Source organism: Aethina tumida, chromosome 4, assembly GCF_024364675.1.
Source record: "Aethina tumida isolate Nest 87 chromosome 4, icAetTumi1.1, whole genome shotgun sequence".
Lineage (NCBI taxonomy): Eukaryota > Metazoa > Arthropoda > Insecta > Coleoptera > Nitidulidae > Aethina > Aethina tumida.
In genome coordinates this window covers 22,731,771-22,757,114 of record NC_065438.1, presented here as the reverse complement: position 1 = coordinate 22,757,114, position 25,344 = coordinate 22,731,771, and the positions used below count along the sequence as shown (strand labels likewise).

Here is a 25,344-nt window from a genome sequence, read left to right as displayed (position 1 = left end):
ATAACTATTAAAATAAGCCTTATATTAAATAAGTATGCATAAATTAATTAGTAATGCATAATGCTTTGAAATAACGAATGTGTTTGAATTATTTCAGAGACTTTAACGAGCGATAAGACATGAAACAGATTTGTATCGAACACATTTGTACTTTATTCATTTTGTTCTTTATGGAACGTTTTGCATTATTCTTGTTGCTTAATATTTTATTGCTTCTTTACTTTACAAAAATTTTTATAATTAAAATAAAAATATTATTAAAAATTATAAAATTATAAAAAGATTTTATCTTCTTTAATTATTAATATAATGAATTAGAACCAGTAAATAAATTATTTATAATGATATTTCCTGCATCAACAAATATATTGATTCAATAATTAATATAAGAACCAATAATTAGTAGTCTAAATTATACTAATAAATATAAATAATTAAAAAAACAAAATGGTAATTTATTTTTTATCACATTGAATTAAAAACATACACATTCATACAGGTTTTTTCATGTCAAAACTAAATTTCAATGATTATTATTACTACCTAATTATTAATTAAATCTGTTTTTTACTCGTTAAAAATTATTTATACTCCAATAATTAAAATACTTGAAAAAAATTTATTATAAAATTAATAAAAAATAATTTATTTTTAAATTGATTATTAGTAGTTAAACTTATACAATTTTTTTATTATTAAAATAATAAAATAATAAATTTACTAACAAATTAATTTTTTTACTCTAAGAAATCTTGATATATTTAAATGTCTCTCAAAGTCAAAATACTAATTTATTTTTTAATTAATGATTAATTTTATTAACAAAAAAATATCAAATTTTAAATAAAATAACTGATAAGTCATTTGTTATGAAATTAATAGAATAATAAATTTACTAATAAATTAAATTTTTTACCACCATTAAGAAATTGTTTATGTAATCTCTCAAAATAATATAAATAATATAATATATATAATTTAATAAAAGTACCTACCTAATTCAAAAAAATAATAATATTTAATTTGCTAAATACAACTTTTCCTTCAAAAACAAAATTTTCAAACAAATTATCATTAATGATTTAAATTAGATTGAAAAATATAATTTAGTGACACATTATTAATTAATTAATTAAATTAATGATCGATAAAACTTTTCTTTTTTTCTTTGAAAATGAATAATTCTTATTAACATCTGTAGAAGTTATTTAAACTTTTACAATAATTTTATTTCCAACAAAAGTACTAAATTTTTAACAAAGTAACTCAAGTTTTTTATTATTAAATTAATAAAATAATAAATTTACTAATAAAATACATTTTTTACCATCACTTAGAAATTGTTTAAGTTTAAGAAAATATTATTAATAATTATATAATTTAATAAAAGTACTCACCTAATTAAAAAAATAATTTATACATATTTGTTAAATAAAAGTTTTCGTTCAAAAACAAAAAATCTAACTTGGAGACAAAAAATAATTAATTTTTAAATTAATAATTGATAAAACTTATTTTTTTTTCTTCAAGAATGAGTAATCTTAATAAAATTTTTAGAAATTATTTAAACTTTTTCAATAATTTTATTTCCAACAAAAGTACCACATTTTAACAAAATAACTCAAGTTGTTTGTTATTAAATTAATAAAATAATAAATTTACAATGCAACTTTTTTTTCAAAAACAAAGAAATTAAAAAAAATATCTCGTTAATAATTTAAATTAAATTGAAATATCTAACTGAGAGACAAAATATTAAATAATTTTTAAAGTAATTAATATTAATTAAAACTTGTTTTTTTTCTTTGAGAATGAATAATTCTTATTAAAATCTTTATAAATTATTTTAACTATAAATAACATTTACAACAATTTTATTTCCAACAAAAGTACCAAATTTTAAATAAAATTACTCAAGTTTTTTGTTATTAAATTAATAAAATAATAAATTTACTAATAAATTAAATTTTTTTGCACCATTTAGAAATTATTTATGTAATCTTCCAAGATATTATTAATAATTATACAATTTAGTAAATGTACTTACCTAATTTTCAAAAAAATTATTTAATTTATACATATTTGTTAAATTAACCTTTTCTTTCAAAAACAAAGAAATTTTCAAAAAAATTCACATTAATAATTAAACTGAAAAATCTAACTTAAAGACTGAATATTAATTAATTTTTAAATTAGTTATTGATAAAACATCTTTGAAAATGAATAATTCTTATCAACATTTTTAGAAATTATTTATACTTTTATAATAATAATATTTGCACCAATAATACCAAATTTTTACACAACTTTTTTGTTACTAAATTAATAAAATAATAAATTTACCAGTAAATTAAATTTTTTGCTACCATTTAGAAATTGTTTATATAATCTCCGAAAGTGATATAAATAATATAATTAAAGTTAAATGCAACTTTTTGTTCAAAATCAACAAAAATCTACAAAAAAATTCTTATTAATAATCTAAATTAAATTAAAAAATATGTCTCAGAGAAAAAATACTAATTTATTTTTAAATTAATGACTCATAAAAATTATTTATACTATTATAATAATTTTAACAAAATTACACAATTTGTTATAAAATTAATAAAAAAAATAAATTTACTAATAAATTAGGTTTTTTACAACTATTTGAAAATTGTTTATATAACCTCCCAAAATAATACAAATAATCAAATATTTTAATAAAACTATAAACCTATTTTTAGATATTAATTATAAATTTAAAACTTATTTATTAGATGCAACTTTTTGTCAAGAAAACGATGAAATTTTCATAAATATTTATGTCAATAATTTAAAATAGATTAAAAAATCTCTCTCAGACATAGAAGTATGTATTTTTTCCAACTTAATAATAAATCTTTTTAAAACTGGTTGAAATATTAAAATTGTATAAAATTAATATATTCAAATTACGATTAATTAATATAAGAAGACATTTATAATTTACAATTAGTAAATTAAAAAATATTAATAAAAGTGTCAATTTAAAAAAAACAAAATGCTAATTAATTTTTTATGGAACGAAATTAATTTAATACATACTTAATATTTTTAAATTTATAGGTATGTATTTCACATAAAAAAAGAGTTTTATGTCGCTGTGACCTATAAAATAAAATAGTAAAATTATAACATTTTTTTTTCTGAAACAATATGTTAATACCCATTAATATTTTAAAATACATTTTTTTATTGAAATTTTTTTCTTTAGTGTATCCATAAAAATAAAACGACTATATAATTTTATTACGTCCATAATATATTTATGTGTCTTACTCAACTAATTAATATTGGATTTAACTGACATTTTGTACATTTAGAATGTAACTGATATTGAAATAAACTGAAATTAATATTCCAAGGAAGCAATACAATATCCTTAAAGGTTTTTAAAAGAATAAATCGTTAATTAATACTAAAGTATCGGTAAATACAAAACTATTTAACTCTTAAGCGATAACCAATATATAATTAGACGGATTATCAATAAGCTATTAACGGTGAAATTTGCAGGTACAGATAGGAAATGCCTAAAACGAAAGTCGAAATGTTTTGTCCGGCTCAATTTTCATTCGACGCGAATCTATAAAATTCATTTATACGTTTTACACGTGTGCCAAATAAAGCCGTTTTAACAGCCGAATCGACATTCAACATTTGAAATTAACAAATGAAACGCTGCGCAATAAATCGTCGCGTTTCAATTTATTTTAATTACAAATAATCGCTCGAATATCGTAAACACTCGATTTGGTTTTTATATGCACAATTGCCACACGGCCTTAATTTAAAGCCGGGCAAGTTGTAAAATTCGAGATTTCTGTAAATGGGTAAGTATTACGGTATTTTAATTTAAAATCTGTGTACGACCGAAATCGATTCGGTTTTAATTTAATTAAATGTGTAATTAAACTGAAAATTGAAACGCGCACAAATAACTACGTTTCGCGTTTACGTTTTATACGTTTAATCGTTTTATCGTTAACTGTAATTAATACTAAATTTGCTGGCAACAATGTATGTGTAATGCGGAGATGCGTAAAGCTTTGCCCCCATATCAAAACGACTTATCTACTTTATGGGAATTCCGAGTTTTTAATGCGTTTAAGGAAGCTCAAAGGCAGAAATTTTTAACTGAAATTAATCGTTTTTCTTTATTTTTAAAGAGCCAAACTCTCGACCGTGTTTCAAGGTCTGTGTCTACGGAATCCCAAGTTTTTACATCTCAGAAATTTCGTGTTCATTATGAAAAAGCATAAAACCAAAGAATTTTGGCTCCAAATTTTGAATTCAAAAATTCATCGCATTTCTTTATTTTTAAAATAAACGCTGCTTTAGGGTAAAGCGAAACTCACCACTGAGCTTCAGGGAATGTGACTATCGACTTTCAAGCATGCTCAGCACAGAAATTTCAGGCTCAATATGGACTGAAGAAAACACAAAAGCAAAAATTTTTGGTTTGTTTTTTAAATTATATGTAATTCTAAAGGTAAAGATTTCCTAATTAAGTTTAACTGGTTAGGCCTTTCAAATGTAATGTTTACATATAACAGGAATTTTGAGTATTTTGTGGACTAAGGGAAACCCAAAAGAAGAAATTTTTGAACTCAGAAATAAGTCGTTTGTCTTTATTTTTAAAACGAGGGAGTAGCTTTACGGTAGAGCCAAACTCTCCACTGAATTTGAGGGACTGTGTCTATCGAATTTCAAGCTTTCACAGCATATAAATTTCAGGGCTATTATGGACCGAAGAAAACACGTAAGCAAAGATTTTTGGCTCCAAAAATAATTGTTGTTTTTTAAATTATAAGTAATTCTACGTAAAGGTTTCCTAATTAAGTTTGACTGGTTGGACCCATCAAATGTAATGTATACCTTTAACTGGAACTTCGAGTATTTTATGATCTAAGGGAAGCCCAAAAGACGAAATTTTTGGATTCAAAAATAAGTCGTTTGTCTTTATTTTTAAAAAGAGGGAGTAGCTTAACGGTAGAACCAAATTCTCCACAGAATTTTAGGGACTGTGTCTATCAAATTTCAAGTTTTCACAGCACATAAATTTCAAGGCTATTATGGACCGAAGAAAACACGAAAGCAAAGATTTTTGGCTCCAAAAATAATTGTTGTTTTTTAAATTATAAGTAATTCTACGTAAAGTTTTCTAATTAAGTTTAACTGGTTGGACTCTTCAAATGTAATGTTTACATATAACAGGAATTTTGAGGATTTTGTGGACTAAGGGAAGCCCAAAAGAAGAAATTTTTGAACTCAAAAATAAGTCGTTTGTCTTTAAAACGAGGGAGTAGCTTTACGGTAGAGCCTAATTCTCCGCTGAGATTCAGGGACTTAGTCTATTGAATTTCAAGCTTTCACAGCATATAAATTATGGACTGAAGAAAACACAAAAGCAAAGATTTTTGGCTCCAAAAATAATTGTTTTTTAAATTATAAGTAATTCTATGTAAAGGTTTCTTAATTAAGTTTAACTGGTTGGACCCATCAAATATAATGTTTACATTTAACAGGAACTTCGAGTGTTTTGTGGAGTAAGGGAAGCCCAAAAGAAGAAATTTTTGAACTCAAAAATAAGTAGTTTGTGTTTATTTTTAAAATGAGGGAGTAGCTTTACAGTAGAGCCCAACTCTCCATTGAGTTTCAGGGACTGTGTCTATCGAATTTCAAGCTTTCACAGCACATAAATTTCAGGGCTATTATGGACTGAAGAAAACACGAAAGCAAAAATTTTGGCTCCAAAAATATTTGTTGCTTTTTAAATTATAAGCAATTCTACGTAAAGGTTTCCTAATTAAGTTTAACTGGTTGGACCCATCAAATGGAATGTTTACAATTAACAGAAACTTCGAGTATTTTGTGGAAGGGAAGCCCAAAAGAGGAAATTTTTGAACTCAAAAATTAGTCGTTTGTCTTTATTTTTAAAAAGGAACTTTCAAGTTTTCATAGCAATTGGACTAGAAGTAAGCACAAAAGCAAAATATTAAATAAATACGGGCAGATATTTTGGGCACAAAAAATATTGTGGTGGAGCATGGTCCAAAATTCCCAAAATAGTTTTGACGTAACAAAGGGTGTAGCCTTGCCCACCTAATTTTCGGTCAGTTACTTTGTTCTCTCATGTACCACACGTCGTATCGTCGTGGGCAACAACATATGGCGCTCGCCGTCGCAAAATGCAGTTAGTCATCGAAAGATCTTTATTGCGGGTACCATAAATCGACGGCGTTTATTAAGGAATTTCCGACCAGACACAAATCACCGCCAATAACGCTCAAAACAACTATTTTATCTCCGTGTTCGTCGAGCATCGCAGATCCGGACGGATTTTACGATTTAGTTAAAACCGTCCGCGTCCGATGTTTATGAGTGTGCTTATCTGATTAGTGCCTCGGCCAATATTTGCATTGTACAAAACGGTTTAATATTTATATTTGAACGGCTACCGCGAATTTCTAACGTCGCACACGCCACTTTCGTGGTTTATTCATCGAATTAAACCGATACCAATTAAACTCCGAAACGAAAGCGCTTTCGTTTATTTATATAAATAAACATATAAAGAATTTCGTGTCGGTTGAAAACGATACAAAAAAATTGAAAAATAACTCGTTTTCATTCGTGTGCAATTTCTGTTTTATATTAATTAATAAATAAGTAACGTCGTACGTTAATTTTACGATTATGAATTTTTATCATACGTTAATGCAACCTTTTATAATCCCCTAATGTATAATTCATTGGCTCGAGGAAGCCTCTTGCCTCTTGGATCAACGTACCTACATTTTGATATGCATATCATTAAATTCGTGATCGTAAAATGGAACCGCATTTAAAATCATTTCCTAATATAGTTAAAACAATTTCAAACTTTAATTGTATTTAATTTTCAATTTCATAATGTTTTTTTGAATTTTAATCAAATACCAGTAGGATTAATGAAAGTGTTGTTTCTAAATTTATAAAAGTACAAAAATATTCTGAATCAATGATTAAGTTAAAAATGAATTTTTTTTATAATTTAATTAGCTAAAATAACTATTAATTGTTAATTAATTAATCCATAACTAATGATTAAAAATATTTTTATAAATTTATAAATATGTACGAAGTCAATTCAAAATTCTTTTTTAAAATTGTTTTTTTATAATGTGTATGGTTAAAATATTTATAATTTAACTCATTTTTCATAATTTTTTGTTAAAACCACATTTATACTTCAATAAATTTGTACTGAAACAATTTTTGAAAAATTCCTATATAAAATTGAGTTCCTTTATGCCTTTTTAGTTGTTTTTTGTAATTCAAATAACTAAAATAACTAATTATTGATTATTGAACTCAACTTTTGAAAATTTCTTTTCTAAAAAATAACTAGAATTTAACCAATTTTCCATAATTATTGATTAAAAATATATTTATACATTTATAAATTTATACTGAAACAATTTTTGAACATTTATTTTTTAATATTGAACTCCTTTATGTCTTCTTAATTGTTTTTTATAATTTAAATAATTAAAATAACTAGAATTTAACTCATTTTCCATAATTTTTATAAATTTGTACTGAGAGAATTTTTGAAAATTTCTTTTTTAAAATTGAGTTCCTTTTTGTTTCATGTTTTTAATTGTTTTTTTTTTATTTTAATTTTTATTTAATAACTGAAATAACTAGAATTTAACTAATTTTGTATAATTATTTATTAAAAATATATTTATACATTTACAAATTTGTACTGAGACAATTGTTGTTATTTTTTAAAATTGAGTTCCTCTATGTCTTTTTATTTGTTCTTTGTAATTTAAATAACTAAAATAACTAAAATTTAACTTATCTTCCATAATTATTAACTAAAAATATATTTATGCATTTATAAATTTGTACTGAGACAATTTTTGAAAAATTATTTTTTAAAATTGACTTCCTTTATGTCTTCTTAATTGTTTTTTATAATTTAAATAATTAAAATAACTAGAATTTAACTCATTTTCCATAATTATTATAAATTTGTACTGAGAGAATTTTTGAAAATTTCTTTTTTAAAATTGAGTTCCTTTTTGTTTCATGTTTTTAATTGTTTTTCTTATTTTGATTAACTGAAATAACTAGAATTTAACTAATTTTACATAATTATTGATTAAAAATATATTTATACATTTATAAATTTGTATTGAGACAATTTTTAAAAATTTATTTTTTAAAATTGAGTTCCTTTATGTCTTTTTATTTGTTCTTTGTAATTTAAATAACTAGAATCTAACTTATCTTCCATAATTATTAATTAAAAATATTTTTATACATTTATAAATTTGTACTGAGACAATTTTTGAAAATTTCCTATATGTTTTTTAATTGTTTTTGGTAATTTAAATAACTGAAATAACTGGAATTTAAATCATTTTCCATAATTATTGACTAAAAATATCTTTATACCATTATAAATTTGTACTGAGAGAATTTTTGAAGAATTGAGTTTATTTATCTTTTTTTAATTGTTTTTTTTTTGTAATTTAAGTAACTAAAATAACTAGAATTGAAGTTATTTTCAATAATTATCAATTAAAAATATTTTTATATCCTTATAAATTTGTACTGAGACAATTTTTGAAAATTTTTTTTTAACAGAGTTCCTTTATGTCTTTTTAATTGTTTTTTATAATTTAAATATCTAAAATAACCAGACTATTTTTGCAGTCATTGATTTAAAATATTTGAGATAATTTTTGTAAATTTTAAATTATAACACAGACCAATTAAATTCTGAATGGAATCTTAAACTAATTATCAGACAAATCTCATACAAAAACAAAAAACATTGACATTTTTAATATATGTAAAAAATAACAGCTAAATAATTATCATCGTCAAACAATTAATTAATGAAAAAATCAGTTATACCGAGAGATTTTAACGAGTGAGCAGGAGGGAAACCAACCAAAACTTACGAAACCACTCCAAAACCAAACAATAAATTGAAATCGTTTTATTTTTAATTTAAACACCTTTTTTAAAACTTTTCCCATTTTTACACGTTTTTATAAGGTCGTTTTTAATATACGACAAAAAGGAATGGAATCACAATACAGTTAGCAGTCGTAAAGATCATCTGCACCGCTGAAAAAAAATTGATGTCACAGATTTTTTGCATCGCAAATCGGAATGCGACCAGATATAAATTATAACTTTGTCGTTGTTTTTTTTATTATTATTATTTCTTTCACATCGAAACTCACCTTTTGAACTATAGCCGTGTCCTTGCCTTCCATAATATATTCAAAGCGATTCGAATTCGACGTCGATAAGATCATTAGCCAGGCCAGAAAGCGGCGTACGGTTTTGCATAATGGGAAATGATTAAAATTTTATACATTTAACAAACGGCGTGCGTAACCCGAAAACAGATCTTGAAACGATAGGCGGAAGTTGGATATGTAATAGATCACGCTGTTGTGCTCGTGTAATTAATGAAGAATGTCAATCAATTAGTGGACAAATTAAATATGGATTAGACACCTTATTTAGATAATTTTTTTACGTGTGCGAAATTGCGTGTCTATAAATAACAACGGCGTTGGCCAATCTAGAAAACAATGTAATTTTGATTTATTGTCCGAAGCATTTTTACAGTAAATGTCAAGGTTTTTATTAATATTATATTATCTTGAGTAAATTTTATTAATAAATCATTCGACGGCTGCAACATTAAATTAGGTTGCAACCTCTAAAATCTAATTTAATTTCAGCCATTTTTTTTTTTTGCCATCCACGAACAAAAGCTTTGTTTGCATACAATGTAGAAAACGGGGCGAATTATCTCTTCACTTCGGTCTCCGAACAATACAAGGAATTAGACAAATATTTGTCGAGATCTTCAAGATTCAGACAAACAAGACAAAACAGACTACAATTCGATATGTGTACTTTACAAGCGGGGTCTTTCTCGAGTGGTTTTCTTAAAAAAATGACTGTGTTATTGTTGTTTAATGACAATATGCAGAATTTTACTGGCTTATTTAACTAGTGATACTTAAGTTTGAACAAAACAACAGTTTATTGAACTTTTGTTTAATTTTATGTATTGTCGGATTTGAAAACTAGTTTTAAAATACTTAAGGCTGCAATAAATATAAATAATTGCTCTTTGTGCATATGTTAATGAATTAATAAAGTTTAAACAATATTGATGGAGAATCTTTGTGCAAGTTATTTTATTTAAATAGAAATAAAATTAATAGGAATGTTTGTTTGTAACAACACATATTGATATAAAAGCATTAAAGTAATAATAAATTTATTATTATTCAAATTTGCATAATAGTGTGTATTGTTAAACGTAAAAATGTTAAATAAATTTCTCTTTGTACAAATGCAGTTAAAATTTAGTTAAAATTTTGTTTTGAAAACTTATATTTAAGGAAAATTTAAATTAAAAATCACATTTTAAATTGCTGAATATGGAAATTTAATTTAAAAAAAATGTTTCATATTAATTTTATTCAATATAATTATAATTCCTTTCCATAAACATGTACATATGTATAAAGATTTCAATGAATAGAAATTTGTATTTAATTAGCCTGAAATCATTGTAATAGAATTATGTACAGCAACACTTAAATAATGCCTTAAAATAAATCTGTAATGGGCGAAGCTAACTAAAAGTTAACCGCAGCAATTCTATTTATTTTTATTGTTTAAATTATAAAATTTATTAAAAATAACTAAATATTAAAAGAAATATTTGTTGTCTCTGTTAAATTATAGATATTTTAACCATTTAAAATATTTCAAAAATTACCTCAGTACAAATTTATAAAGATATAAAATATATTAAATCAAAACAAAAAAATATAAAGAAACTCAATTATAAAAAAAAAACTTAAAGTCTTGTTAAATAGCTAAAAATTATAGAAAACCATTAAAAAGACTTAAAATATTAAAAAATAATTATTTTAAATCATTAATTATATAAAAAAGAAATAAATTGTATTTTCTATATTTAAATTATGATAAAACAATTAAAAAAGAAAACATAATTAAAGTCTAGTTATTTTAGATGTTTATGTTAATATGTAATGTGGGAGAATATCTAAAACTTAACCGTGTCAATAATATTATAAAACGTAACGAATATTGAAACAATTTCCTCGATAATTGCAAAATAGTTTTACACTTGTTGCACCGCAATACATTTCAAACTTTCCGTCGGTCGCATGTGAACAACAAAACCAGGAAACTTATTAGAACTGCAATAAATTAATTACGTTTATTTCTCTCGTGTTAATTAACGGCGAAATATCACCGACACAACGGCACCCGAAAATATTACATAAATATGATAATAATTAATTAATCACGGTTCCGCCTATTTTCAGCCATAAAAAATCGACAATTTTTTTTTTTTCAAAATATTTTATTTTTTGTGCATTAAACAGTATGTTAATTATAATTAACATTTTTTTTGTAATATTTTATTTACAAAAAAAAATGGGTTAGGTTAGGTATCCATTTTTTTTTTTTTTTTTTGAAAATATTATATTTTTGTATAAGAATATTCCTTTCACAAAAATGATATTATATTTTTAATGAACTCTGAAAAAAGTTAGGTTAGATTTCCATTTTTATACAAAAATATTTTTTCGTAAAAATTTCTAGAAAATCACAAAAATTTATTGATTATATTGATTTTTTTCAATTGGTCAAAACAGAACAAAAAGTTCATTAAAAATAGAATATAATAAAAAATGTAGACAACATATTTTTTCAATTTTTATGAATTTTTCACGTTTTATTCACAAAAATATTAAAAATTTGATTTAAATTATTGAAAATTAATAAAGGGTAATAAAAATAGAACAACAAAAAAAATGAATTTTTGAATATTTATTAAATTTTATAAAATGTATACGAAAAATTTTGATTAAAAAAAAAAACAAATTTTGAATATTCCGTTTTAAACAATTTCTCTTTTACCATCAACAGATACAGTTTTATATTTATTATTAACTGAGTTTACTCAAAGTTTACGAGATATTTTAGGAATTTTTTAAGATCTTGTTTAAATATTTGAAAATCTTGTTATTCTTAAAATATTTATAAATTTTGAAAAAACTTCAAAGAATCAGTTTGGTTAGGATTCTATTTCTTTTTGAAAATTTTCTATTTTTGATAAACCTTCTGAAAAAAATGGGCATACAGTATAAAAAAATATATTCATAAAAATTTCAACCGAAAACCTCAAAAAATTAGTACTTTTCAAATTTAAAGTTATTTTTCCTGTAAGATTTCACTTCATAAAAAATTGAAAAATTACGTTACTGGCCGAAATGGAAAATCGTTGCGCATCGAAAAAAATGTATGCAAATCCCGATGGTGGAAACTTTCACCCGTCATTTCTGGAGCGAATCTGACGTTTCAGACGGCGAAATATTCGTTGAACAGAAAGAAAAAAAAACCGGACCGAAGAGTGTAAGTCTAAAACGCACGCGTGTATAAAAAAAATGGCTAATGCTATATTAGGAGTTTCGTAGTGGAAACAATGATAAATAGTTACGGCAAGCCGGTAATTATGCTCCGAGTACTTAATGTTGGATATTCAAGTCAGCAAGAACAGAAATTTATATTAATGACCGGTGATTTGAGCAAACATTAAAATTCCATTTTCATTGAGGTACAAATTGAAGAAAGTTTCGATAAATTTCCAGGAATGTTAAGCAGCAATAACAATTTATGATCTATTACAAGACGCGTAACGTAATCGTGGACGTAATTTTCCCTTTTTCGATCACCACTACAAGACGAACAATTAAACGGGGTTTTTTTTCTTAAGGTAACGGAAAGTCCGAAGTTGCCGCAACGGATCGTTCCAGGAACGGCCGAAAATATATATTTTTTTAATAATATAGGTTTTCGGTGCTTCCGAGAAGTGCGGTCCTCACGAAATTAGTCATTTTATGGACGTCCGGACATTAATATTTATACGAAAATTTTACCCATAATCAATCGCATTTTTATGTTTGATAATGTCCGACCTTGATATTTAGCAAACAAGATTTTATATAACAGATCTGTGTATAAACTATACATATTTAATTAAAATGCTGACCGTTCGGGAAAAAGGTTATCACTAATGGATTTTTATTATTGCCGGTAATAACGATTCAGATATGGCGAATTTTATGTAATGTTTTTAATGATTTTTATTGATTTTATCAAGTTATATTGTTTCGCACAAGTAAATTACTAATAAAGTTTGTCAAAAGATTAATTTATTCGTGGTATAAGAAAGTTAAATTAAAAAGAACGCATTTTTATATTCGAATAAAATTTAATTTGTTTATTTCTCGGGTTATTTTAAGATTATGATTCAGTAACATTTTGTGCCAAATTGTTGTTTCTGTGAGCAATGATCTTACGCAGAGAAAATCATGAATATATTAAATATTAAGTGTTTATTATACCATATTTACTTATGATACAATTCAAAATATAAAAAATTAATTTAAGTATTTAAGTTAGAGTATAAAAAATCAATTTATTTTATTAATTCACTGGAAAATTTGTTTTTTTCTTTAATAATTTTAAGACTATGAATCAGTCGTATTATTTGACAGTTTAATATATTAAATTTACTAGGAACACAAATTAGAGTTTGAAAATCAATTTAATTTATTTATTTAGTGGAAAATTTGTTTATTACCTTAATTATTTTAAGCCTATGATTCACTCATATAATGTGACAATTAAATATATTAAATATAAACCTTTTTCACAGCAAATTCACTGGTGAATCACCTTAGAGTATAAAAATCAATTTATTTTATTAATTTAGTGAAAAACTTGTTTATCCCTTGAGTTATTTCAAGACTATGATTCATTCATATTATTTGATAATTTAATATATCAAATTTATTGAAGACACAAATTAGAGTACAAAAAATTAATTTATTTGACAATTTAATATATTAAATATAAGTTTTTTTCATATCAAATTTACAAGGAACCCAAATTAGAGTATAAAAATCAATTTATTTTCTTAATTTACTGTAAAATTTGTTTACTTATTGATTTATTTTAAGACTATTGATTCATTCATATTATTTGACAATTTAATATATTAAATATAAATGTTTTTCATATCAAATTTACTGGTGACACAAATTAGAGTATAAAAAATCAGTTTATTTTATAATATTACTGAAAAATATATTTATTTCTTGAGTTATTTTGATTTTGATTCAGTCATATTATTAGACAATTTAATATAATAAACATAAGTTTTTTTCACATCAAATTTACTGGGAACTCAAATTAGATTATAAAAATATAAAAAATATTTTATTAATTTACGGGAAAACTTGTTTATTCCTTGAGTTATTTCAAGACTATAATTGATTCATATTATTTGACAATTTAATATATCAAATTTATTAGAGGCTCAAATTAGAGTACAAAAAATCAATTTATTTTAATAATTTACTGAAACATTTGTTTATTTCTTTAGTTATAGTGTATAGTGACTCAAATTAGAGTATGAAAATTCAGTTTATTTTATTAATTTACTAAGAAAAATTGTTTATTTCTTGAGTTATTTTAAGACTATGATTCAGTTATATTATTTGACTGTTTAATATATTAAATATAAGTGTTTTTTACATCAAATTTAATGGTAACTCATATTAGAGTATAAGAAATCAATTTATTTTATTAATTTACTGTAAAATTTGTTTACTTATTGATTTATTTTAAGACTATTGATTCATTCATATTATTTGACAATTTAAAATATTAAATATAAATGTTTTTCATATCAAATTTACTGGTGACACAAATTAGAGTATAAAAAATCAGTTTATTTTATTATATTACTGAAAAATATATTTATTTCTTGAGTTATTTTGATTTTGATTCAGTCATATTATTAGACAATTTAATATAATAAACATAAGTTTTTTTCACATCAAATTTACTGGGAACTCAAATTAGATTATAAAAATATAAAAATTATTTTAAGACTATGATTCAGTTATATTATTTGACTGTTTAATATATTAAATATAAGTGTTTTTTACATCAAATTTAATGGTAACTCATATTAGAGTATAAGAAATCAATTTATTTCATTAATTTACTTAAAAATTTGTTTATTGATTGAGTTATTTTAAGACAATGATTCGATCATATTATTTGACAATTTAATATATTAAATATAAATATTTGTCATATAAAATTTAATGATATGAATAATATTATGATTAATGATTTAATGATTAGAGTATAAGAATCAATTTATTTTGTTAATTTACTGAAAAAATTGTTAATTTCTTAAGTTATTTTAAGACTACAATCCAGTCATATTAAGTGGCAATTTATTATTTCAGTAAATAATAATTTTACTCAGAGAAAATGGGAAATAATTAAATGTAAGTGTTTTTCATATCAAATTTGATAAGGACACAAATTAATGTTCTTACGCAGGGAAAAACATGAATATATTAAATATTAAGTGTTTATTATTTCAAATTTGTTGGCGACACAATTTAATGGATAAAAATTAATTTATTTTTACTAATTAACAGGATAATTTGGTTTTTTGGTATATTTGAAGACTGATGATGATTCACTCTCATCATTTGGCAATTTATTCACTCTGTAAGCAATTATCTTTCGCAGAGAAACATATGAATAAATTAAATATTTTTCATATCTATAAAAAAGTCAATTTGTTTTATTCATTTTTTGGATTATTTGTTTATTCATTATATAAACAATAATCTTACGCAGAGAAAAATGTAAATAATTAAATTAAAATAAGTATTTTTCATATCAAATTTACTAAAGACACGAATTAAGCCATAAAAAACAATTTATTTTATTAATTTACAGAAAATTTTAGTTATTTTTTGAGCTGCTTTAATGTCATGATTCCGCTCAATTTTTTTATTGTAAGTATTTCAAGTGTACAACAAAAAAACAAATATTTCTGCCGCAACACGAGTAGAGTAATGGAATTAATTACATTGGTAATATAATTTTATCAAATATTCAGAGTGGCACTTTCCGCTGGCACTTTCGAAATGAAATGAATGCCGGATCTGCGTTCGAAAAAACTTGGTCTTCACACACATCATCGCGTATAAACAGGTGTTGGTCATTTATCTAAAAAAAAACCGTAATGATAAAATAGATGAATCTAGTAACTTTCACATCGGATCGGTAAAGATGGGAAGTTTTTATGGGCCGATCGCGATTCAGGCAAAACGTTTACGGCGACCAGATTTAAATATATTGTTGTCTGTGAAAAATTCGACGTTTTTATTGAGACGTTGCAACGTGTTTATATTGTCTGCCTAACTGGATAGCACAATAAGAAAACCGCTTTCTTTCAATTGTGGCTCAACAATGATGGTACTCGGGTTCTAAAACTCACATGGACATGTTCCATTTGATGAAAAATCTTCATATAAACGTAACGCAAAACGACGATGTTGTTTGTTTATTATAGTGGGCCGTAAAATTTATAAATAAACATGTTATTTTATAAACGTTGTGTCCGTGTTCTTGCACAAAACTTGCGCAACGTTCGGGCAATTAAAGAAATCCAATGGATAAAATTAATTATCACCGATCATAATTGAAAAATTAATTAAACAATCGCTGTTACGTTACCGAATAAACGTCTCATTCATACATTTATTATTATTACTGAGAAATTAATTGTTGTGGCACTGAAAATCGTTCTTGCAGAAGTGAATCTTATTGTCGTTGCGAAACAAATTCGCTTTGCATTACGCCAATAGTTTTGTAGAAATTGTGTCGTCGTCTTTCCCACAATTAAAATAAAACTGCCGAAACGTTTTCACCCTCGGTTTGAAAAATACGACGGAAACTGTGTCACTTAATCGAGTCCGTTAATTAATTAATCATCAACTGTTGGACGTCGGATAGGGGGGAGTTTTAATTAAAATGCGGAATAATCGAATTCCATTCGGAGGCGCACACGAATCTCATTAAAACGAATTTTTAAGCGAGTGTCGAAACCGATGGAGCGGACCCGATGGACCTTTCATTGCCTCTCCTATTCAAATAATAATTAGTCGTCGGAATCGGAATATGAAAAAATGCCATTTGTTCCATTCCGGCATGCCTAAAATGGAGCACAATCGCACTTGTAATTTTAATTTCAATTGTGTATCGGTTACACATTCGATTGGGGGGTTACAGTTAGATCGAGATCAAAGGATCTGTAATTATTTTGCTTGACGAGAGGGGAAGCGCATCGGTTGAAGATTGATTTTCAATGATTATCTTAAATGCAGATTACCGTAAAAGGAAACTGGTGATTTTTTATTTTTAGGTTTTAAGGAGAGCAAGTGCACGACAGCAATAAAAAACGGTTTATTATAGAATGACCTAAAACTGTGTCAATCTTTGTTGTTAAAAATGAGAAGGAAAAACTCTTGTACGTGAATTCTACAATAGTGTTATTTGAAAATTTATTTTAATTATTACGTTTTCTCCTAAGATACTTAAAGTAAATCATAATTAATTTTAGTCACCAACAATAAAAGTACAAATACGTAAAAAAAATTTATCTCTTGCAAATTTTTTTAACACTGATTTAATTAACCTTTAGAAACTAAAAAAAATATTTAAAAATAAATTAATTCAAAAAAAATTAATTAACTTCCCTGATCTAATTAGAATAAATTAATTTTTACAAAAATGTCCTTTAGTTCTTATCGTTGGAAAACTTTTATTTAATCCAATCCTTATCTATCCAAAATTGGTTCACATTTACTTCTCCTGTAAATTAATAAAATATATTGTTTTTTATATGGATATTTTATGCTTAAATTTCTATTCCTATATGAATAAAATTTTGTATAATTTATTCATGTTTTTCCCCGTGTAAGATTCTTGCTTACATTAACAATAAATTGACAAAAATTATTACTGAATCATAATCTTAAAATAACCCAAAAGATATACAAATTTTGTTGTAAATTAATAAAGTAAATGGACTTTTTTATACTAATTATTGTGTTTTTTCTTTATTCACATTTTCTACTATATTCTATATACAGAAAAAATTAATTGCTAAATAATATACTTTAAATAAAAGAAAATAAATAAATTTTCCAGTAAATTAATAATATAAATTAATTTTATATATTCATATTTTTCTCTGTGTAAAATCATTACTTACAGAAAGAATAAATTGCCAAATAATATAAGTGAATAATAGTATCCAAATAAACCAAAATATAAACAAATAATCCAGTAAATTAATAAAATAAATTGATTTGTTCATATTTTAATTTGTGTTCTTTATTCACATTTTGTTCTGTGTAAGATTATTGATTACAGAGAGAATAAATTGCCAATTAATATGACTCATCACAGACTTCAAATAACCCAAAAAATTAAGCAAAGTTTCCAATAAATTAATAAAATAAACCTAATTTGTGTCAGCAAATTTGATATAAAGAATATTTGTATTTAATTAATTCACAGTTTTCTCTGAATAAAATTATTACTTACGGAAAGAATAAATTGCCAAATAATATGAGTGAATCATGGTCTTCAAATAAACCAAAAAATAAACAAATAATCCAATAAATTAGAAAACTAAATTGATTTTTATGCTTTAATTTGTGTTCTTAGTAAATTTGATGTGAAGAACACTTATAATTACACATCACATGTTTCTCTGTGTAAGATTATTTCTTACAGCGGGGATAAATTACCAAATAATATGACTGAATCATAGACTTCAAATAACCCAAAAAATAAACAAATTTTACACTAAATTAATAAAATAAATTTATATTGTATACCTTAATTTGTGTCCTTAGCAAATTTAATATGTGAAACACTTATATTTAATTAATTCACATTTTTCTTAGAGCTAAAGTATACTTACTAAAAGAATAAATTGCCAAATAATATGAGTGAACAATTAATCTATTAAATTAATAAAATAAATTAATTTTTCATACTTTAATTTGTATTCTTAGTAAATTTGATTTGAAGAACACTTATAATTAATTTATTCACAAGATTATTGCTTACAGAGAGAATAAATTGTCAAATAATATAACTGAATCATAGTCTTCATATAATTCAAAAACAATTTGTTGTGTGAAATTAAATTGGTTTTTAATACATTAATTTATTTCTTTAGTAAATTTGTTAATTATTAACATTTTTTATTATCAGATCATTACTTACAAGAACAATAATATGATAGAAAATGTGACTGAATAAAAGGTTTAGAATATCCCCATAAATAAACAAATTTTCAATTTGTTATATTTTAATTTGTGTCTCCAGTAAATTTTATCATAAACACATATTTAATTTATTCATATTTTTCCCTGAAAAAAAAATTATGTGTATGTGTAAATATAAACTTTAATTTTTGAAATCATAAATAAAATATATTGTCAATAAATGCCCTTTTTGTCTCATAAACAATAATTTTAAATATTGTAAAAACATTTCAAGATATTATATGCAATTTTTTTTATCAAAATTAACATTTTAAAGTACACTTAAACCAGTTTTTCTCAATATGGTCTAAGACGATACATAAAAATTGAATTATAAAAAAATATGTTAATTAATAAACATAATTGACAAGTTGTACACTCCTGAAACAACAGAAATGCGGCATTTTCTCAAAAAAACTCCCATTGATATATGCTAGAATGTGGACGAGGTAACCAACAGCAATTACACGTTTCCTTGCTTATGGCAAACCAAGCCTCTCCCGTCCCGTATTATGGTAATTGCGATTTAAATAACAATAAGTTCGAAAACAAATTGTAAAATAATAATAAATCATCCATCTTATCTGTGCACGATTCCTAAAATAAGCTTTCGAAATCGGCGTGAGTCACTTAAATTAAATTCCGAATCCAATTTTCGTTTGCAGCCCGACACGGACAAAAGGTTCTAGTCGAATTGGGGACTAGAGCAGCGTAAAAGTCCGATAATAATAGTAATTGTTTTGGGTTTCGGTATCCATAAATGAATTCAAGGAAACAAGAACGAAAATATAACAATTATGTGAAACTCTTTAATTAAGCCATAATTACGGTTAATGGAAGCCTTGAACTATTCTCACTATTTCGGGTTAGCCGTGATTTTGACCCCTTCGCCTCCTCCTTTGTTCCATCCGGAGTTTATTAATTGGTAATTGTGTAAAAAATCCGAGTCATATCTGCGTGGTTTTTTTAGAAAAGGTTAAGACCACTTGTGCAACGTCGTGCATCTATTAGCATGAGAACGAACGATTAAAATTCCGATTGCACCAAAAGCGTTTAAACACCTTTTTCAGATTTGCTTTGGAATTTTTTCGCGACGTTAATTGCTGCCAAACGCAAATCTGGACCGCGTCTATATTTGGAGGAAGTTACGTAAGAGGCTTGTTGTAAATTTGCATGCAAGAAATATCCTGACTCGATCGTCGACGTTCTCTGCCCATTATAATTTATTTGCCACTAATAATCTTGTGTAAACATTTAAGTGCATTTCTCAAAACGTCGTCGATAATATTCAATCACGCCACGGTTTTCTCGTTTTCCATCAATTAAACATACGAGATTTATTCATCTGCGGCCGCTTAAAATTTAATTGACATGCGGCCCGTTTTATTTAAGAATATTAACGAGTCGATCCCAAACCGAAACTTATGTATCTGGAGCAGTTCCGAATACATTTGAATCGTTGAAATCGTTAATAAATTACCGCGTGTTTACACTCCGGCGATTCGGTGCGCCCAATAAATTTTGTTTAGAATCGCGGCTCCACCTACCTAATTTAGGGTATAAAAAATCGGAGAAACTACATTTTTTCATAAATTTTTTGTTTCAAAATATTCTCTTCGGTGCATGTTTTCATTGAATAAATAAAATTAGAGAAAATTATATTTAAATTTGAAAAAATACTAATTTTTGCGGGATTTCCATGTAATATGAAAAAAAAAATTATTATTATAATTATTACATGTCTATTTTTTTCAAAATTTTCAAATATATGGATAACGTAATTTTTCAATTTTTTATAAATTTTTGTTTAATAATTTTTGTATCATAAAAAATCAAAAAATCAATAATTTTTCATATTTTTTTCAATGTTCTATTTTTAAAGGTGTCTTGGTCAGTTAAAAAAACTCAAAATTTCTTGGAGAAAAATTAATTTTAAATGTGTCCTTTCTTTCTTCTTTGAATTTTTCAGAAAATTCATTAAAAATATAAAAAAATTGTTAATAACGAAACTTTTCAGTTATGAAATGAAATCTTTTAAATTTCTGATTTTAATTTTTTGAGTTTTTTTTTTTCTTGTAATTTTTATGAATACATTTATTAATTAAAACTTATTGTTTCTTTTTTCCAAATTTGTAAAGATTTATCAAATATTTATGTAACAAAATTTTGATAAGGTAAAAATAATTATGATTTCTTGGAGAAAAATTAATGTTAAATTTTAAAAAATACTGATTTTTGATTGAAAATTTTATAAACAAAATTTCTTACACTATATGACTATTTTCTTTCAAAAGGTTCATGAAAAACAGCATATTTTGAAAATAAAATTGTTGATAACGTAATTTTTCAATTTTTTATGAATTTTTGAAAATTTAACAATTTTTATATGATAAAAAGTCAAAAAAATAATATTTTTTCATATATTTATTTTGATTAATATTTTTTTATATATTTATATATTAACTTTGAGGTTTTTTTCTTCAAATTTTTATTAAACATATGCTATTTTTTCAAATCATCAAAAATAGAATATTTTCAAATAAAAAAGGTATAGAAACCTTACCTAACTTATTTTTTTAGAAAGTTCTTCAAAAGTAGAATATTTTCAAAATAAAATTGTTAATAGCATAATTTTTCAATATTTTTATGAATTTTTTGAAAATTTTGTAATTTTTATTAAATTTAATAAAAAAATATAATTTTTTTTAATAATTTCTGTGCTTTTTCATTTGAAATTTGTATGAAAAAATATTTTTATACAAAAATAGAATATGTTCAAATATAAAAAAATAAATGGAAATGTAACGTAACGTAATTTTTCAATTCTTTATGAATTTTTGAATAGTTAAAAATTTTTAAAGAATTTCTTAGAGAAAAATTAATTTTAAATTTCAACAATACTGATTTTCATAATTTTTTCTTGAAAGTTATATGGAAAAATAAATTTATACAAAAAAAAAATTCAAAAATAAAATAGAAATGGAAACCTAACCTATCCCATTTTTTTTCAGAAAATTCATCAAAAATAATATTTCAAAAAAAAGTAATTTTTATTAAATTTAATAAAAAAATATTTATATATTTTTCATTATTTCTTATGATTTTTTTATAATTTTATATTGACTTTTTTACAATATTGTTGATAACAAAAATATATTTAAATTTTTTCATAATTTCTGTAGTTTTTTCCTGAAATTTTTATGAAAAATAGAACATTTTCAAAAATAAAAAAGAAATGGAAACCTAATCTAACCCATTTTTTTATGATTTTTTGAAAATATTTATATTTTTTTCATGATTTTTCATAATTTTTTTATAATTTTATATTGCCTTTTTTTACAATATTCTATTTTTAATGAACTTTCTAAAAGAAATAGATTAGGTTATGTTTCCATTTTCTCAATTTAATAAAAATAGCATATTTTCAAAAAAAATAATTATCGATAACGTAATTTTTATTTTTTTTTTATGAATTTTTGAAAATGTAACAATATTTATTAAATTGCAATTTCACGTTTTATGTCACAAAAAATCAATATTATTTCATATTTTTTTTTAATATTCTATTTTAAAGTGGGATGGAGAAATTGACTTGGCCAATTGAAAAAAATCAAATTTCTTAGAGTAAAATTTATTTTAATTATGAACATTTATTCAAACTTTTTGTTTTTTTTCTAAATTTGTAAATATTTTAACAATAATAAGATTTTCAATAATATAATATTAAAAATTTAGTAACTTTTTTAAATAAACAAAATCATAAAATTCCAAAAATATATGATATAAATAGAAAAAACGAATAGCGCCAACGGTTATCTCGTAAACTTTGAGTAAATTCAGTTGATAATAAATATAACTTTATGATAAAGGAAAAAACATTAAAAATCATGAAAAAAATATAAATATTTTTTTATTAAATTTAATAAAAATTCTCAAAAATTACATTGACATTTTTTTTTTTTTTTGATAATATTCTGTTTCATGAACTTTGTTAGGTTAGGTTAGGTTTCCATTTTTTTTTCCGTTTTTGATTTTTTTTAATGAACTTTTTGAAAATATTAGACATGTATATTTTACTCTTTAATGCGCCGAAGAGTAGAATATTTTGAAGAAATAAATTGCCATAGCTCAATTTTTCAATTTTTTATGGTTGAAAATAGATGGAGCCATGATTCTAAACAATTACCCAATAAATTATTCACCCCTTCCCTTAGTCCAGTCCGGAAACTGAAATCTGTCAAAATTTCTAACCCAATATTAATTTTGACAGCGTCCAAATTACCGTTCACAAAAATCTTCCCCACCAAAATGGCCGAGTGCAAAAAAGAAAGCGCAATTAAGCACAATAGACTGTTGGAAGAGCTGAAAAACACGGTGAAACGTGCGAGATCTGATAATGCGATTCACAGGTGATTTCTTATTTAATTACCAAGGCCCACGCCAATTAATTTAATCTCACGCAGATGTCCGTTCGTCCAGACTAAGCCGAAAACTGTATCGAAACGCACCAACTGCAACGCGGTGAAGGAGGAACCGCCCAAGGTACCCACATAAATGGTAACTCACCTCAGAAGAAGTTACACGTTGGCCGTTTTTTTGTTACAGTACGACGCCGGTGCAAGAACGAAATTGGAAACTTCGAGGCAACACTGAATGAAATTAATTGGTTTCGTGTAGTGCGTCAATCTAAAATCAAAACACGTGATTTTCCACACCTTTAAAGGCAACAGAGCAAATATGATTCCATTAAAGAAAAAAATGAGACGCGTGTTTTAATCAATTCGTTATGGGGATACAATGCCGTCATAAAATTGTGTAATTGAGACGTCAGAAAACATACACTTGGCGGTGCCTTAAGTGCTGAAACGAACCGGTGCTGAATTTTACGTTTCACACTTTCGCGAGTTGCATTGGTTGTGGGAACTACTTCTTCGGTTTTACTTACTTAGTCGATTAATTGGGGCAGAAAACAAAAAAATTTAAAAGTTTAAAGATTGATTAAAGTTTTTGAAATTAAAATAGTGACCTCTACGAATGAGGGTTGAAAGTAATTACCATTTAATTTGAAATAATTTTAAATAACAGTTTTCTGTTTTCAAGTTTACTTAATGGAACATGAAGTAGTGTGACTTGAAACCAAAAAAAAACGACAACCGTGATTAAACTATTCAACTCTTTTTGTTTAATTATTAAATATGTCTAAATTAATTGAGTTCAAAGAAGTAGCTGAAAGCCGGAAGATTTTAAACCATGACATCTACGAAAAAGGATTTAAACTAATTATCATTACTTTTGAAGTTGTTTAAAAATACAGTTTTCTGTTTTCAAGGTCGCTTAAAACATTAAATAATTTTCAAAAAACAATTAACGAACAAAATTGAATTGGTTATAGATTCCCTTGTTATACAAAATTACACAACAATAAAAAAAAATTAAAGATGTTAATTATAACTTTGGAAATTAAAATGCTAACATCTATTAAACTGGGTTAAAACTAACTGTCATTAGTTTTGAAATAATTTAAATTTACAGTTTCCTGTTTTCAAAGTCTATTAATATTAAATGGAACATTAAATGGCGCAATCTAAAATCAAAAGAGATAAACGTGATTAAATTGTGCAAATGAGATGGTCAAAACATTGTTTTATTGGTATTAAATTAAAGCAAAACAGATTTTACTTTTACTGACTTTTTATTTTGTTTATTTACAAAGAATTAATAAAAAATCAGGAGATTTATAGATTTTAGAGAATTATATGATTATAATTTTGAAAATATAATAGTGAAAAAAAAATATGGAAAAACGCTCAAACTTACTATAATTATTTTTGAAATTATTATTAATTACACTTTTCTGTTTTTATGGTTGGCTTAAACATATTTTCAAGAGGAAAAAAAAATGAACTAACAAAATTAAACTGATTATTGATTATTAGTGAAATAAACAAGAAAACAGAGAATTCAAAAATTTATACATATTTTTTGAAAATTAAAATTGAGCCATCCATGAAATTAAGTTTGAACTAAT

The 25,344-nt window shown here is 24.1% G+C and overlaps 1 protein-coding gene across 4 annotated transcripts in view; it reads left to right on the top strand.

Annotated features, from left to right (window-relative positions):
- LOC109596862 (uncharacterized) overlaps positions 1 to 25,344 on the top strand; it is a 148,486-nt gene that overhangs the window by 82,508 nt on the left and 40,634 nt on the right. The gene's annotated exons all lie outside the window — the stretch shown is intronic.